Genomic DNA, 12,015 nt, shown 5'->3' on the forward strand with positions numbered 1-12,015 from the left:
CCCGTGTTCCCCGCGGGGGCAGCTCCGCACGGTGCGCGGGGCAGGTGCCACTCCGTCCCGCCGGGAATGCGCTCAGGTGCTGCTGTCCCTCACCTTGGGCCAGGTGGCACAACTCGCTGCAGCTGAAAGCCGCAGAGCCCTTCCTCAGCCCTGAGGAGCCCCCCGGCCGCTGCATCGTCCCTCCCCACGCTGGCGGGGCTGGGTGGCACCGTGCAGGGCACGGGCCGTCCGCGGCAGCCGCTGTTGCGAGGCCGCCCCGCTCCGGCCCCCCTGGGCAGCCTGGCCAGCGGCAGCCGCCGGGAGGTAGCGGCCGGCCCCGACCGGGGTGGGGTGGGGCGCACCGGGGTCCGGGGCGGCTACGGCGCTCCCCGGCGCCTCGGCCACGCCTCGCTCGGCCCCGCACCCCGGCTGGGCGGGGGGGACGGGGGGCGGCGCCGGCTGCCGGGACGAAGGCGCCGGCTGCTGCGGCGGGCGCGGGGCTGCCATCCCGCGGGCAGGCACGGCGGCGGCGGCGGATGGCGGCAAGGTCAGTGGGCGCCCGCTGTCCGCCGGCGGTTCTCCCCTCCCGGCCTCTCCCCGGGGCGGCCGGCGATGCTCGCGCGCGGTGGATTCAGCGGCGGGGGCAGTTCTCCCTCCTCCTCTTCCCGGCGGGGAGCGGGGCCGCCGCGGGCGCGGATGCCCCCCGCCACGCCTCCCTCCTTCCCTCCCGCCCGCCCGCCCGGGCGAGGGGCAGACGTGGGTTTCGTAAGTCCCTACCCCGGCCGGCCCCGCCGCACTCGGGTGGCCGCGGCAGAGGGGAGTCACCCCGGGCGGTGCCGCGGCGCGATGCGCGGTGCAGGTGAGCGGCCGAGCAGCGCCCGAGCAGCGCCCGCCGCCGCGTCCCGGGAGGGCGGCGGGCGCCGAGGTTACTTCGAAACCCGGCAGGGTCGCGCCTGCATCGCACCAGCGCTGTTGCGAGCGGAGGAGGGTTATCCGTGTGCTCTGCGAGCAAGTAAATCCAGATAACTTAGAGACGGGGTTTGGTGGGGTCCTTTGTTCCAGCGGGAGGTTCGGTGGTGCTTTTGCGTTGGTTTGGGTTCGTTTTGGGCTTTTTTTTTTTTGGTTTTTTTTTGGGGTTGATTTCCTTTCTTTTTGCCGGCAGTTAGCGGAGAAGATACGCGGTAACTCGGGTACTGTCATTAAGTGCCAGACCTCTCGCCGGGCTTTTAGAAAAAGGCTTTAATTTTTTTTTTAAACCAGCCTGGAGGAGAGGCATGAAGCCCTCTGCCCAGGTAGGGTCCCCGCTGTACGAAGCGGCAGCGCTCCGAGTTCCTTACGGCGTTAGATGCCGACCCAGCTGAGGTCGAGCTGCCAAAAATGTGATTTACGGACCCTACCGACATCCGTCACCCAAGCGCTTTGTTCCGATACGCCGTCCCGTGGAGGGACTTCTCAGAGAGCAGCTCTGCCTCTCCTGAAATGTGGGTACACAGGATACGTGCACCAGGGTGCCAGCCGGCGAGGCATTAAGAGTGTGTGTTTGTGTAATAGGTGTCTCTAAAAAAAAAGAAAAAAAAAGCGCAAACGGGATTTTGATAAGGTTCCATTAATTGACCTGTAAACATAGTAATTCCTCTGCACTTGTTTGCTCCCTGGAACTCTTCCTCCTCCTCATCGATATGGCCCATGGTTTGTTTTTGTTTGCTTTTTATTTTTGTTTTCAACTAGTATATTTTAGAGAGTTTTAGATACAGATTTACTTAGATTTTTTTTGTCTGATTTAGCCTGTTGGCAATTGCTTGTAGCCTTTCAACTTAGGATGAGTATGAAGGTCCTGTTCTCAGCATTTCTGTACCACAGGCCTTTTTGAAATGCCCAGCGAGTCTGCACTAGTATTGAGCCTATGGGATGACAACAGTAGCAATCTGGGAAAAAACCCCTTCTGCTGAAAACTCTGTTCTTGGCTATGTAACAGTGTGCGGCTGGATTTCAGCTTCTTACTAGTTGCATGAAAGGTGGAATGTAAAAGTAGCCCTGGCTGTGGAGTGCAAAGTTGGTGGGTCAGCCTTGTGCTGTTGCTGGCCGTGGCACTGGTGGCACTGGCATGCCCATGGCTGTCGGGACAGGGCTCTGTGGAAAATTCTTGCTATGCACAAGCTGGCAGAACAGTTAGACAACCCAAGCCTCTGGCTCAAAGTGGTGAGGTCTCTCAGAGTGCTTGGACATTTGGCCAGGTATGTGAAGACAAAGTAAAATGATACCCTTTTTTTGCCACTTTTCTGGGGGAAAGGTGGTTGGACCACATGTGATAGAAATATATTGTGAAGTCTTCTTGGAAGTTTTGGATAGTGCTGTGGGATATCCAGATTAGAAATGCCAGGAAGACAATAAATATTTTGGTCTTAATATTGTGTGTTTGTTATACATAGAAATGCAAGAACTCAGATTGAGTCTCTCATCCAGAGACCTGCTGTGGCTTAGCAGAGTGAGTGCTCAGGGAATGGGCAAGTAAATCCTTCCAGGTGCTGGTCACCCTTCTCCAAGGGATTCACTTGGTCCTTCATCTTTGCCAAAATCCGTGGATATGTTTTTGTCATACCTGCTCTCGGCTTCTGTTCAGGGTTCTCACCTTGACCCTTCGATGAACTGGATCAGAAGCTCCATCAGACATAGTCCAGTCCTTCAGAACAGGTCTAATTTCAGTCATGTGAGTTGCCCCAGTGAAATTAGAGGGATACCTGGAAGCAAGCTTACATATGGAGATTTCAGTCACAGGGCTGCCTCTCCTAAGCCTTCCAGGGTGTGAACTGCACATTGTTTTGCCCTGCATGGGGCTGAGAACAAATGCCACATAGTGTTTAGGTTCCATCCAGAACAGCTGATCACACTTGGGACCAGTACTGGCAGAGTAGGAGTGGTGGTGCTTCTCTGCTGGAGTTTTATGGAGCATTAGTTTGTGCTTGGGACTTGAAGTCTTGCTGGAAGCTAATGAAGCTTATACTCCTAAATGTTCAAGCCATCCTTTTGAGCAGAATTTAGTTTTCTAAGTCAGTGAAATATTTTTCAGACTGTGACCCTCAATCAGTTGATGGGGGCCTGGAGGATACAGGTCTTTGTTGTGAATGAATTTAGGTGATTCCCTGATCAGTTGACATGACTCCACTGAAGACCTGGTGATTTGTGGTTCTGACCACATTGCTGTTGACTTTGGGACTTGGCCTAGGGCTCTAGCCTTTCTAAGATCAAGCATTTTTTAAGAAGATCAAGTGTCCTTACACTGCCTTTTGTTTACCTGTGTTTATTTGTCAGCCAGTTCTGCAGCCCCCTTCCATACACTGAGTAGAAGATATTCAGGCAAGTAATGTCTCTGACTTGAGTGTGGTTATTCAGCTGAGTAAATGGTGTGCAATCCAAGTTCAAAGCAGCAGATTTTGGGTGTGAGTGCTCTTTTTGTGGAACATGTGGGAAACTAATTTCCAGAGCCTGGGATCTTGGCATGCCTTAAATTTTCTCCTGTTCTTATGCTTTGCCTCTATCCGGTGGGTGGGTGGGCTGGAAGTCAGATGGAAGGCTCGGCTTTCCTCCCCTTACAGAAAGCAGCTCTTCAGAGAAATTCCACAGCTGTTTCTGAGTCTGTCTGGAGTTGCTTTCTTGCTTTGTCGCTGCTGTTTCCTCCTGCTGTGCTGTGCTCTGTGAAGAGGAGTCCTTGGAACTGATGCAGCTCCTTAGCATGGTCTGTCACACTGAGTGGGTTTAGAGGAAACCCTCCCAGCCCTCATCAGTGCAGCCTCTTCCTGGGTCCTGGACTGGCCAGGGCTCAACATTTGCTGGTCTGACTGCAGCAGAGCTGCCCCCTGCCCTAAAGGCAGCGATGGTGGCCAAGCACCAACAGTATGGGTTAAGGGGATATTGGGGATGGCAAGGAGAAGGATGCTGAGGTTTCTGGGATGAATTAATTTCCAGGGTTGTGAAGGAGAGCTGCTTTCACCCTGAGATCTGAGCGATAGTCCTTCAGCCCTGACAAAGCATTTCATGGCTTTCAGATGCAAATCCCCTTGCCCTATTTTGTCTGCTGCAGAAATTACCCCTTCAGAGCAACCCCCACATGTAAATAAGTTTGAAATTTGCCCTTTCCTGCTCCAGATGTGTAACATCTGGGTAGTTACAGAGCTGAACTGCATTGTGTGCTATGCAGCTCACAGGCTGGATTGAGAAAGGCTTTGTTTTTTGGGATGTAGCAGAACATGGGAACACCACTAATGAAACATCATGATTTTCATCTGGTTTTATTTTATTTTAACTTCGTTTCCCCAGGAAATGAGCACTGTTTGTCTCCTGTTTGGCTAGTTTCAACCAGATTGCACCAATGGTTGGCAGTCTGGAAGATCACTTAATTCCCACTTGTGTTTGTTAAGAGTAGTGGGTGGCTGGGAAATCTTTGAAGCAGTGCTCTCTCTGATGAAAACTAGACTGCTTACAGCTACTCTCTGTTCTGCCTGGTAGTGACTGTCCAGCCAGGCATTGCATGTGTGGTGGTCAAACTTGCAGCAGCTCTGCAGCCCTGGCCAATTTGCAGGGTGTGTGTGGCATCCAGGGCAGGGGCAAGGCAGCAAAGAAGGGAGCTGCAGGGGCAGGAGGGCAGAGGACACAGATGTCCCACAGATGAGTCCTGTTTGTTACTCTTCTTGCAGCATACCCTTTGGTTTGTCAAACCAAAGCTACCCTTTGGTTTGTCAAACTAGAGCCACGTGAGATTTAGGAAGGCTTGTGGGCTGACAGTCACAGCTTGGACCAGCCTGCTTTCTCTGACATCCAGGACACCTTGGGAGGTGAGTGTTGGAGCAGATGGGAATATGCATGCTGGGCAGGACTTAGCAGAGGTGTGTGTGCATGGGCAAACTCTTTGCACGTGTGCAATGGCACTGTGATAGTCTGGGTGTTCACTGATGCCAGCCATGCTGTTGAATTCAGTGATAATTTGACACTGATAACATTCAGTGCTGTATGTTTCCCCCAAAAGCAGCTTCTGTGAGTGAATGCAGTCTCGGATTCCCACACAGCCCTCTCCCTCCCCAGAGTGTCTTTAGGTAGGTGTGCTCTTGGGCTGAGCTGCTGCTGTGAGATGTCAGGGACTTGCTTGTGTGTTGCTGAGCATGCCAGTATAGATGCAGCTGGTTTGGCACATCTGTCTTGAGGGGTCTGCTTCTGAAATCTGGACATCATTGTACTGAGAAAAGCAGACTTAGCCTCACTCAGGCTGTGTCTGTGCTAGACAGTATAGCTGTGCTGGATGTGGTGAGCACATTTCTTCCGGACTTGGACTGAAGGAAAAGACAAACATTGACAGTAGAAATAGGAGTGTCAGAGGTGTTGAGCATTTATGGGATCCACGTGCAATTCCTCACCCACTGTGCATTTTGATACCCTTTTTGTTGCTGCTGATGGTCAGATGATGCATACCTGTTGATGTGGGGCATAGAGCATGGCCCTGCGGACGTCACCAGTGTCAGGCTCTAATGTCAAAATATTATGTGACACCTTAGAGGGCCAAGGTAAATCTTAAACACCCATATAGATCTAGGTAAAGCCAGATGCATCTGTTAAGGTGAGGTGAAGGGAGGAACTGTACAGCTGGCTCCCCATCATGGTTTAAAGAGCATGTGGAGCATCAAGTCATGCTAATGAGGCAAAATGCTATTCCCTTTCCCCACACAAAAACTGCCTGGGCATCTCTGGCATCCAAGTGTAATTCTCTACACTGTTAGGAATATGTCATGTCGTGAAGCAGAACATCTCTTGCTTCACTTCTTTTCCCCTCCATAAACACCATCTCTGAGTACTGGTAGCTTGGTGTGGTAGGTGACTGGTAGAATGGACTCTTGGGCTTGGACAAGATTTTGCAGGGCCCTCCTCTGAAGGTGCCAGCCACCCAAGCTTCAGAAATCCAGAAGCAGGCAGATGTGGGGTAAAACGTGTCTGTGGTGTTATCTTTGCCTATTCTTGTTAGATGTACTGTGCTACCCCTATACCTTTAGGGATGGTGCAGTGCTTTCTCTGTTAGCTTTTAAACTGAACTGTGCAGGAGGGAGGCATGCATGCCAAGAGGGAAGGATTGCAATGCTTCCATTATCAATCACAGTGGACTTTTCCATGGTGGAGCTTTTCCAAAAGATGTGCACTGAGAAGAGCTGGTGTGACCTGAGTACCTGGGACACTGCAGGCTCTGAATGACTTCACCTCAGGGACTTGATAGCTCCAGTTTTTGCAAGCTCTGCTCTCTAAGGATGGGGAAAGATAGAAGTGAAACTTGCTTTGTTAGGTGCACAAGATCATGTAAAGCTTGTGGTAGTAACTGCTAACGTCCCACAGACAAGGTGAAAGTATAACTTAAAAGAAAACATGTGTGTGTGTTTGCAACTGGGGACATACAAAGGCAAATAAGACTTTTTAACAAGCATGAAGCATGCATAGGGAGCGTGGTGTCAGAGGCACTGCCTCTTGCCAGCTAATACAGTCTTGCAAATAAAACAAGTTGGGCTGTTGCTATTGCAGCTGCTTTCCCTCACAAAGCAGGGTGACCCAGATGCTGAGCAACATGTTGGCAATTGGCCTGAAGTTGGATGTATGCAAGGTAATTTACTTAAAAGACCCAGTATAACAATTATCATTCAGCATGAACACATACAGCTGTAATGTTTGTTTGCCAGTTGTATTTTATATGATAATCTCCTTGAAGTTGTTCTTTGGCTGTATCTACCCACAAACACAGGAACACAGCCTGGAGATGATGGGCTTCTTCCCTGACCTGCAGTTAGGAGCAGTGATTACACTTAAACAAGTTTTATTGTGGAGGTAGGAGGGATTCAGTGGCTTGGGCAGAAGGCTGTTAGTGGTGTCATTTGGGATCCAGGCCTTGGGAGCTTTCCTTCTGACCTTCGGCAAAGCATATCAGCTGCTCAGTGCCTCTGTTCATAAAATCTGATTTGTGACAATCAGCTTCAGAGTAGGTGATTGATATTGGTCTTGGTTTTGTCCTCTGAAACAACTCCAAAATCCCCAAATGTTTGTGCATGGAATTGAAGCATAAAAGCTCCCTTTCTTCTCCCTGCTCTTTACCTCAGATAAAGGTGGAAGAAAGGGAGTTGTTCACAGCCATCTGCTGGTGGCATCCATCATGTTGGGAGCAGAGGCTGCTGGTTGTTCCACATGTTATTAATGATGAAAATATATAAACGTATGATCACATAATTGTGTTGCATTTCAATTGCTTACAAAATAATGATATCAGGGGAACAGTGGGGTTACAAAATCAGGCAGACAAAAGCAATGAAGTTCCAGGACTAATGTTGCAGAACTCCCCTTTGCATCTGCATTATGATACAATCTTTAATTCTGTAATTGCATCATTTTTTCCCTTTCACAGAATCCCTTTTTCACTGGATAGGTAATTGCTGCATAATTCATTTTATCTTCCCCACATTTACTTTCTCCATGTGTCTCTACATTTATTTATTTTACACCCTACCCAGACCTTGAACTGAACAGTTGCTAATTCCTTCCTGGAGGGCTTTCTCAGGTGGAGAAGTTATTCTTGCAGCATATCAGGTACAGGTATTGTCTGTGTTTTCATAGTTGAGGAATGAAGTCAAAGAACAAATCAATCTCAGGAGATTGAAACACCTTCAGTTTTGGCTACATGGAAAAGTCACTTGGGTATGGTTTTATTTTTCACTCATCCCAGAATACCAGGCATGATGTAGCAGTTTGTCTGCTGGTAGTGCAAGGACAGCTGACCTCAGCTGCTGGTGTCTGTAGATTAGCTCTAAATGCCTTGACATCAGCGTGGAACCGCCCCATTAGGGGTCACCTGAAGAGAAAACTGGTTTCAGAGACTTGCTGAGCTTCTTAAAAGGTCAGGTGTGAAGCCAAGGAGGAGGTAATTCCTGCCTGAAGGTGGTATGTCCAACTTCCTCATGCAAGGTGGTTGTCTCTTTCTTCCTGCATTGCTTTGTTCACTAATGTTTCTGACATTCATTAAGAGGCAGGGTTTGAGGGATAGCTGTTGCTTTTATCACACAACCTTAACTGCCTTTTTTTGAAAGCAGTTGATTTCTAGAGTTCAAATGGTTTGTGACCATTGAATTGGAAACAGAGTCAGTGCAGATATATACAGAGGTGGGGTGAAGGTTGTATGGGCAGTCTTCATGATGATACCTTCTAATTTTGAAGTGATCAAATTTGCAGTCTTTGTATTAAAAAAATACCATAGCTAGGTTTAATTTTATAACTGTACAAAGGGAAAAGCGGGAGATAAATAAAAATTAGGCCTTGTCATGTGGATCTGCAGTGGCCTGAGTCATCCAGAGAGCACAGACCCTTGGGATGTAACATTAATTTCTAGCCCATGAGATGAGTTTCTGGTGAGGAAGCTCTGTGTGTTATGGATGGTGGTCAGTGGCTGGAGTGGGATGACATGCTCAGCAGGTTGTCTGGTGCTGTACTGGGGGGTTTTGCAGCCCAGAGTCTGGATATCCTCAGATCCCACTTAAGGATGGGGTAGGCAGGGTTTTGGTGCTTTCTGAATCCCTCTCTAACTTGACTGTGTCTGTTCTGCTCTGCACTGAGTGTCAGCCTAGTCGTCCCCTTAAACTTGCCCTCCCCAGTCTCCTTCCTTTCCCCCTCTGTTTCTGTGTTCCCCTAACAAATGCCATCTGCTTCTGTCCATGTTCTCAGGTAACATCACTTTAGCATGTTGTTTCTGGTGCCACTTTTAATTTTCCAGAGGTCCCAGATAGCCTGGTACAGTTATGAACAATCTTGATTCCAGTGTAGAGCTGTAATTTTTGTTTGTTCAAACTGTAGGTGAAAGCCAGCCCGATGCCTTTGAAGCATTTTAGAGGATTCATCTTCCTTACTTTTAGACCAGAGCCATTACTATGGGATACTTTGAGATCAAGCAGTGGGGAAATGGCTGCTTTAGGCCAGCTCTATTTATACCTTATATCTAAAGAATATGTTGTGTTCCACCCTGTTCCTCAGTATTCTGTTGTATGCAGTCTTGCTTGATATTACCTACCTTCTGTGGGGTGCAATATGATACTGAAATTGCAACAATTCATAGTGAGGAACACTACTTGCTCATTCTTTTTATTTTCTGGAAATGAATAGCAGCATGATAGTGCAAGAAAGAGTGTGCAGGTTCTAGAGGCTGAGCTTCCAGCTGAAATGCAAGTTGGGGAATTTGGCCGCTTTTCAGAAAAGTGGTGTCTGTTGTTCCAGCAAGTCATTAGATGTCTGCACTTCTGTCTTTTGACCAATTTACAACAAGTCTCTTCCTACATCTCTATTCAGGGGAGGGGGGTGGTTTAATACCAACCTGACGCAGCAGCAAGAGAGGACGATGTAGACAATTTCTGATTGTGTTCAAATGAGCATAACAATAGGCTTTCTTTATGTACTTTAGGATTTTTTATTTCATTTTACTAGATGAGGAAAAGTGGATGTACCAGCAAAGAAAATATGCTTGCCAACAAATCTGGTCTTGGAACAGACCAGGCTGACCTGCAGTGAAACATTTGGCATGATAATAATTTAAAAGTTAGACTTGTGTTCTTGGGAGTTTGTGGTATAAATCATGGTCATGATCACTACAAACCATGTCAAACTAGATTAATAAAATAATGTCAGAGTGTCTTAAAAAGTTTCAGATGACTCCAAGGATTGTACACCTTTACATAATAATTAATAAGCCTGATGCTAAAAGCTGGCACCAGCTGGTTTTTCTCCTTGCTGCTGTGTGTAAGTCCAAGAGCCAGTATTTGATTACTGAACTTAATGTGTTTGAGGAGAGACAATTAACAGCAACACGGGACTGGTCTTGAGCTCTTACCTGAACGTTCTTGGGGCTCCAGGGACTTTGTCAAGCTTCTGTAAGGTTACTGGGAGAAATGGCTTGTGTAAATGGAGACATCTACACATCTTTAAGAGGTGGGGGACAGGTTTTGTGAGGGGAGAAAGTAAACAGTAAAAAACACTGGCATAGGCCTCTCCAGCCTGGAAGGTGGTGGTGAGCCTATGTGCCTAGGATTTGGTCTGTGCTTGGATGGGCTTCACTTAATCCCTGATAGAACCTTGTCCTCTCTCTCTGTTTTGTGTGTGCGGTTTTCTTTTGAGGTAAGCGGGTTTAGGCAGACCTTCAGGCACTGTAAGTTGAAATAGCTCCCCTGGGAAAAAAACAGCTCCTCTGTGGGGTGGCCCCCATGTTAGGTGTGCCCTGCTGGCCTCTCTCCACCCCTGGTTTGCCTCCCTCCTCTCCTGTTCCTCGCAGCATCTGTGGTCAGATGCTTAGAGGCAGGGACAGGGATTGGAAAAAGCTGGCTCAGCAGAGGAGGTGGAGAGCCAGCTGATGCCACTATTAATGTTCTTTCAAAATTGATGGATGAGACGATTACAAAATTGCAGAGGGAAGTGAAAGTTAACAGAATCCATGTTTTAATTGTATTCTGGATTGTTTTCAGCAGCCAGCTTCTGAGGTGCAGGACAGATCAAGCATTTTTGTGAGGATGTTGATGTGGACTGCACACTGTACTGTTTTTAAAGAAAGAAAAAGATTGGGCCAGTCTGTTTTCCACACTCTGCTGCTCTCAGTCTTCTTCACTTGTCCTGTGTGATAGTATGCTGTGTCTAGACAGTAAATCAGATCTGAAATACTGTCCCAATGCAGCTAGATGAAAAAGAGGCTCTTGCAAACACCTGTAGTGTCAAGATCCTCAAGCCTGTAAGGGGTACACCTATGTTCTAGACTTGTAATTTCCTCTGTGTGCCCTTCATCCTCATGGAAAGGAGTGGGGATGGTGGAGCTGTCTAGCTGGTGGGTGACCGGCAGTGCTGGCCTTTAACCTGAGGGAGATTCTTTTTCAGCTGATGAAGCCCTCCTGCTCAGTCTGCAAGTAGCAGTTGTGTGCAGCATGACATTTTCTTCTGCACAGGTGTTTTACTTGAGTATGCTTCATCCAGGATTGGACCAAAACACTCTCTTCTAAGTTTAATTTTTCTTCAGGTTTTAAATAAACCAATTTTCTTTGTAGTATTTTCCCTAGCTTTTCTTTCCTCTGTTACTGAGACCTTTTCCCCACAGGCTCTTTAATTCAAACATAACATGCTGTAATTCTGCATGTTTTGAAAAAGTACTTGTGTAGATGGTTAAGAAAAGAAAGCATCAGTCCTTTTGCTTGTCTCCTCCTGCTTCTTCCCAAGTCAAAAGCTGAGAATATGACACCTTTCAGGAGCGGGCCCTTTAAATTAAAGTCCTAGTCTCAAAGTCCTGGCATCTGCATCAAACAAGCGTTCTTTTCCATCAGCTGCAGGTGGAGTTGCCTAAGAGAAGGTATCTTTGGGGTCTTGGAGGGCTGCTCTGCTTCTTAAAATGAATAATTCAGGGTGGAGATGGTCTTCTGCCTCAATGCTTTAGCATGTGTGTTTCTTCCATCTCTCTCATACCTTTGTACGTATTTCTGGGATCCAGTTGGGCAGTGAGGAGCCTCCCCCATTTCTCCCTACTTACCTTCATGGGGCAGCAGCTGCCATTCTACTGGTAAGGTTTAGAAATTTGTTCCTCTGGCTTCCTTTCCTGCTCTGGAGCTGGTTTGTATTTTAATGTCTGTAAGCTAACATTAGGCAGGGTAGCACACTAAGGAGCTGGGCTGCTGCAAGAGGAAAAGTTCCTCCCAATGTTGCAGGGAGGAAAACAGGCTTGTGAGATCCAGAGGCACTTTAGCTAAGCAGCCAGTAAGTGGGGAAGATGAGCAGTGAATCACAGCAGCATTCTGACATCCTAAAGGACACAAAATCTTTGCAGTGTTTACTCTGAAAATACTCTCTCTGCCTTTCCAGAAGTGCGCTGTTTACACACAAGCAAACGCTGAGGTTTTGCAGTGTACGTGCTTGTGCTGTTTGTGCTGTGGGCACAGCTGGTAATGCTGATAGGAGGGTTTCTCTTGTTCAGGCGCTTGCTGCTTAGAAAGTAGAAATTTGCTG

General features: G+C 48.0%; 1 protein-coding gene across 3 annotated transcripts in view; it reads left to right on the forward strand.

Annotated features, from left to right (window-relative positions):
• The first annotated feature begins 462 nt into the window (after nt 1-462).
• RNF152 (ring finger protein 152) overlaps nt 463-12,015 on the forward strand; it is a 43,068-nt gene continuing 31,515 nt past the window's right edge. Inside the window, exon 1 of one of the 3 annotated variants that reach the window (XM_050970487.1) lies at nt 463-526. The gene's annotated coding sequence lies outside the window, so the exon portion shown is untranslated. Of the gene's footprint in view, nt 527-731; nt 839-902; nt 992-12,015 lie in introns of those variants that run through there. The other 2 variants (XM_018926740.3, XM_050970490.1) reach the window with 2 other exon arrangements.

The sequence above is a fragment of the Serinus canaria genome, chromosome 2, assembly GCF_022539315.1.
Source record: "Serinus canaria isolate serCan28SL12 chromosome 2, serCan2020, whole genome shotgun sequence".
Lineage (NCBI taxonomy): Eukaryota > Metazoa > Chordata > Aves > Passeriformes > Fringillidae > Serinus > Serinus canaria.